The sequence below is a fragment of the Rhododendron vialii genome, chromosome 7a (assembly GCF_030253575.1).
Source record: "Rhododendron vialii isolate Sample 1 chromosome 7a, ASM3025357v1".
Taxonomy (NCBI): domain Eukaryota; kingdom Viridiplantae; phylum Streptophyta; class Magnoliopsida; order Ericales; family Ericaceae; genus Rhododendron; species Rhododendron vialii.
This window is the reverse complement of record NC_080563.1, coordinates 18,067,194-18,073,128: the sequence shown is the minus strand read 5'-3', so window position 1 is coordinate 18,073,128 and position 5,935 is coordinate 18,067,194. Positions and strand designations below refer to the sequence as shown.

The 5,935-nt window shown below is 38.3% G+C and overlaps 1 long non-coding RNA gene across 5 annotated transcripts; it reads left to right on the top strand.

Moving 5' to 3' along the window:
- Window positions 1-455: 455 nt before the first annotated feature.
- LOC131333847 (uncharacterized) lies at window positions 456-5,128 on the top strand. 5 transcript variants are annotated; one of them, XR_009201936.1, is made up of 8 exons: window positions 456-783; window positions 917-1,050; window positions 1,495-1,582; window positions 1,659-1,758; window positions 2,425-2,506; window positions 2,961-3,017; window positions 3,589-3,671; window positions 4,470-5,128. It is a non-coding gene; the product is annotated as an uncharacterized LOC131333847 (long non-coding RNA). The 5 variants fall into 5 exon arrangements; XR_009201935.1 differs by having other exon boundaries at window positions 917-1,218; window positions 1,345-1,582; XR_009201934.1 differs by lacking the exon at window positions 1,495-1,582.
- The last annotated feature ends 807 nt before the right edge of the window (window positions 5,129-5,935 follow it).

Genomic DNA, 5,935 nt, shown 5'->3' with positions numbered 1-5,935 from the left:
ACCTTACCCTATATTTCACACAACTTTTTCCCAGTTGCCCGATGTGCGACTTATGCCACAAGTGGGTTCTCACCGATACTCAAAAAATCTCTCACATTTATAATCCCACCCAAATTGGATCTTCACCAAAAAACTTAGGAAAATCAATCTTGACATACCTAGTGCCTAAAGCAGGAGAAGATTGAAGATGTAGTGGATCAGGTCTAGAAGAAGACCAGCAATAACTTGTGTCTCACTCTTTAAAAATAGAGAGGAGAGAGAGAAGGGGGTTGTACGTTTGGAGTAGTTACCGAAAACCACGGGTACGTTTAACGGGTCATTCAGTACCGTCTAAATTTTTTGAATTTTTTGTTTAGTTTCATATAGTCGGTAGTTTGCTCATTTTGTTTTATATATCACGGCCCTTCAACGCCTCTTAAGGCTTCATTTTCCCATAAACATGGGCAACCATCTATATTATAAAACAGAGCAGACTTTTGTCTACTCATACAAATATGAGCACCCTTTCAGCCGTTGATTTGCAAATTCAATAGGTTACGATCGTTGCATTGAAAATTGATACAAACATGAAAATCTATATTACGATCATTGCATTTTTCTCCATCGTGCTTCCTCTCTCCCTCCCTCCCTCCCTCTCCCCTTCCTCTCTCTCTCCCACTCCTCTCTCCTGTTCGCTCCTGTTGCCACACCACCACCCAACCCAGCGACCACCCTCCAGCCGTTGTCAACGCCATTTCCGAAAACCCCAGCGACCACAAGGACGCTGCCCACGATTGAAAACAGGTAAACCATTCATTCTCGCCCTAATAATCTTCATTATTTTCTGACGTTACTTTGATCCTAATAAAAATCTGTTTACCCTCTTTGCTTTCCAACTGTAATTGGAAAATTTGGCTTGAAAAACATAATGCTTTAGTGGCTTCCACGTGTTCGATGGAATGCTTCAATTAGGTTCTTATTCACCCAACCCAGCGACCACCCTCCAGCCGTTGTCAACGCCATTTCCGAAAACCCCAGCGACCACAAGGACGCTGCCCACGATTGAAACAGGTAAACCATTCATTCTCGCCCTAATAATCTTCCTTATTTTCTGACGTTACTTTGATCCTAATAAAAATCTGTTTACCCTCTTTGCTTTCCAACTGTAATTGGAAAATTTGGCTTGAAAAACATAATGCTTCAGTGGCTTCCACGTGTTCGATGGAATGCTTCAATTAGGTTCTTATTCTTCCCTCAATTGCTTTCCAAGTATTTGATAAAATCTCCAACTGTAATTGGAAAATTTGGCTTAAAAAATATAATGCTTCAGTGGCTTCCACGTGTTCGATGGATTGCTTCAATTAGGATCCCAGTATAGTTTAACAGAAGGGATTGAGTTTAACATAACTGGCTGTACCTTTATAAGACTGTAATTATCTGGAATGCCACGAAGATAAATATAGGTAACTGGCAGATGGGAAAAGTGTAAAATCCCTTTGTTAATTTTGGTTCTAGCTTGAGAGTGAGAAATGAAGAAACCACAAATGATGAAACTTAATTCTGACCTCTCCTCAGCATCCGACTCAGCCAGCTAAATCTCTAGGTAAGAATCCCCCCACCCTCGATTCTAGGGTTTTCCGAAATTTGGGATTCGTTGATAACCCTGTGCCTTTTTTCAGGAATCTTGATCGAGAACGATTTTGCTGATGATGGGGTTTTCCCGCTTGCGAACATCACAAGCTGTGATCAACTCAAGAGTTTCTCTTTGACTTGATTCTGGTATGATAATTACACCATTTTGCAGCCTTCTCCAACCGTTGAAATAAAAAGTGATTTTTATCCTTCTTTTTCTTCGTACAAATGAAAGGTTTTCTTGATTGTGGTTCTCTGAGTTTGTGTGTTTGGCCAAAATTTTTATGGCATGTTTCGGAAATAATGTGCACTCAACGCCTGGATCCCAAAGAAAAGAGACAAATCTACCTAATAAAATGCTGGTGGTGGTGGGCTCTCAAATGGGAAGAAATTAAACCAGCTTTGTAAAAGCATACAAAGCATTGGGCCCTGTGCTTGAAATTTGTAACTGGAGTGAGCCAGTCAATATTGGCATCTTTGTGGCAGTGCAGAAAACGCGGAATGTGGCCCCAATCCTTCACTCCCCAATGGAAAATCATTGGAAATTCTTTGGGACATAAGGCATGCTCAGGGGCCTTAGCTCATTGATCTAATCAGAATTGTTCACTTTAATGAACCAATTCATGCATGATATTAACATGGTGGAAAGGAAAAACTATATAATTGAGGCAGATTTTTTCCCCATTTTATTCTCTAAATCAGATTGTCCAATTTTCCAAAACATATTTGATGTAGTCCGATCAGTTCCTTTTTTTTTTTTTTTGATTTACTGCATCGTTTCCTTAACTTCCAAACTTTGTAATCTGGTGGCAGGGTTATGCTTGGGAAATAACAACTGCTGAAGGTGGCTATGGTCTAGATGAACTCTTAGGTAGTCGAAAGAGTGTTCTGACCGGTATGTGTTTTGTTCCTTACATTGGGTTCTACTTCTATTGAGCATTTTCTCTATTAGAAAGGCGAATGGTTGAGAGAGAATCATGTTAGTGCCGACTTTTTGATGGTTTCCGTCTCCATTTCATAATTATTGAATCTTATGTTTGACCACCCGCTATCTTAAGTCGCGAGACTGCAATGCAAACCGAAATTTCCTTCCACAGCTATTTCGCCCCAGCTTTCGCTTGCAAAGAGATTGAATGAAAGGATATTAGGCTATATTGTTTGACCAAAGTTTAGTAAACTGAAAGACAATTACTTGGGCCCTCCGCTATTAACATTTTTTCCCCATTATTGATTCTTTATTTATTTCTGATTATATCCTTTGCACACACAGCTTTTCTAATGGAGGTACTGTTTTGTTAAATTTTTGGTAGCTGTATTCTAATCTCATTCTCTAATCTTTGGTACTCAAGAAATACAAAATACCCAAGCATCTCCCCAAGGTCAAAGTGATAGCAATCTAACTCAAGGTATGTACAATGAAGAACAACTCTGATAGATACATAGGGAATCTAGCTACTATATATATTTTGGCTGGTAGGTGGTTGTTAATGGTGGTAACAAACATTCATTGTTATGGCTTGGTAGGAAAAAAAAAAACCAACTTAACTGTGACAGAGTTAGATTGAATCTTGCGATCAAATTAGCTACGTAGCTATAAGCAAAAATAAGAGACATTAAAGGCATGACAATTTCACATACAGAGCTACATGAGTAGCTACAAAAGATCTTTTAGAAAATCAACTGTTCTGATCGTATTTTGTGAGAGTTGTCGATGATGGTCTGATTTGGTGATGAACAAATGCTAGGAAAGACTTGCTATTATTATTGTGCTTTGTTCGGTTTGATTGATCAATGTGATAGTATTATAGAAAATACCACGACTTGATTACTTTTTTTGCCCCAATATAGAAACTCTGCTTTTTTTTGCCCCAAACTATTACTGTATTCAATAGTATAGAGTTTTTATACGATTGAATACATTGGTTATATACGACCTTCATAACTCAAAAATTCTACTTTCTCTCTTTGAGTTATCAGGCTTCATGACTCCCAAATTTTGTTGATTGAGGACGAATCGAACATTGCGCTCACCCCAGCAACAAGAACTGCCAAGGGCAACGGTAAGAACACATTTATTTCTCGGAGATATTACGTTGGGAGTTTCTGTGTTTGTTTGGATGAGTTAGGAGGGTTTGGAATAATTTCTAGGGCTCTAAAAGTCATTCATGCTTATCTATTGTGCATGTAGGGGGATTTTCTACCTAGATATCAAGCGTCCATCTATTGTGGGTTTTTTCATGATCTGTCCAAAGATTTGATTTTGTTTTCCGGGGTGACTTGATCATTTTAACATTAATTTGTGGTTTGAATGGCTGGAACATTAATTAGGCGTTTTTAAGTGTCAAATCACATGACAATATTTTTGTGTGTGTGTGTGTGTGCGCATGTCATGTAGTTCACAGTTCTTAAGCTCATCTCTGAGTGTCCGACTACTGGTGATAAGTTTCACTCCTTAGTCATTGAATCAGTTGACTTCATGGAGGGAGACGAACGCGAGGCCATTCAGTTTATTGTTGTTCATTAAGTTATTTTCCTGCTATCTATTTACTATTTTAGTGAGAAAACTTTTGTTCCTCTTAATTCATAGCAATTGGTTTGCCTGCTTCTTACAGGTGTTTTGTAAGAAATCACATGCATTTTAATATTGATTTTTGGAAAAATTGTAAATGGACTGATTCTGGCCATGTATCTATCTTTGGCTTGATTATGAATGATGGGCTTGCCTTTAACAGTTTAGCGGCTTTAGCTGTTGGTATTAGACTTCAATGGGGTATGGGAAAATTCATAATTCTCTTTTTTTTTTCCATGGCTTGCTACTATGGTTAGTTGGTTACTCAATTTTCTTGCACGAATTTCAGGAATCCTACAGAATATTTGCCATCCAATCACCTTTAAACAGTTGGAAGCACCGTAACTTAAGAAGTTGGGCTGCCCGCGGAATAGAACATGCTGCTCAGTCGTATCTAGCTGCATCAACATTTGATTCTCAATGCATTTGTGTAGGCAAATACAGGATGAGGTTGAAATATGAGAATTGATTGCTTATTGATCATGTTGGCCATCGTTGCTGTTGGGAAAGTCGTTCGGCTCAAACCTGGAAAATTCAGGCAGTGGAAGACTGCAATGTCTTAGTTGAAACTTTAGAGACTTTCATCGAGGAGAGGGAAGCAGTTACAGAAATATAGCTGTTCCTTGGAGGCAACATTGATGGAAAGGATAAGGGTTTTGAACTTGCAATCTGGGAGTTGGATTTAAGATCTGAATTGCCTATTTTATTTATACCTCAAAGAATCGCGATCAGAATGCGTTGCGCTGTGCCGCCTTCAGGCACGGGCATGCACTAGAAATTGTATTCAATTTTCGTTGTATATCTAAAGGAGTGTGGTGCTGCTCTTTCTTAGAAATTGTATCTTAAAAATGTTGAAGCTGTAAATTGGTAGCTGTAAATTGTATCTAAAGGGTTCTGTTATTGTTGCTGTGTTGTGGGAAAAATGTTTAAACCACGTGCGTTTTTGCCCTTTCTTTTTCTTCTATTGTTATTTCAATCCTTTCATATATCTCTTTTGTTGTAGGCAACGAGGTGCACAAAAGTGAAATGAAAGAAAAGCGAAGGTTGCATTGGAAGGAAAGAGTACGCAATGGCTTTAGAATGAAAAATTATTTTTGATTGATATATTACACTTGGGTTCAGTGTTTATTTGCGTGAGCCGAACGTTCGACTCGTGCCTTTAGGCACGGGCATGCACTAGTCTAGTCATATTTCAGAGAAATTGCAGTGAGCATCTCCTTAATATCCCGCAAATCCTTCAATGAGTTTCTTGATTTCTCTCATTTCCTTCGTGTGATCTCTTGTCCTTTTTTGACCGAACGAACTGATTCCTTAATTTTATTGAACTCTTGACCTCTAGTCTCATCGGCCATTTCAAAGAATCTTCACAGGCGAAGGAACTTGGCTCTGATACCAATGTAATGACGAAGAATAAGAAGAAAATCAAATGGAAAAGAAAGAAAGAAATCTTCTTATTCCAACCAAGAGAATTTACAGATGAAAAATGACATACATCCCTCCTTTACAACTGCCATTTTATAGCTGTGTAACTAACCCAACGACTGTGGCAGCCCAACCCCCTCGTATCCAACAAACTAACTGATTTTTCTGCCTAAAACAAGACAGGAAAATACACAAAAAATACAATTGGAAAATAGAAAATTCAACTCAATTCTGATTTGAATTATTCTAATATTTTCAATTCATAACAAAACCGCAGCAATAAGTAATCTCTTCCAATTTTTCTGTCCCAACATCGTCAGATACAAAAACTTG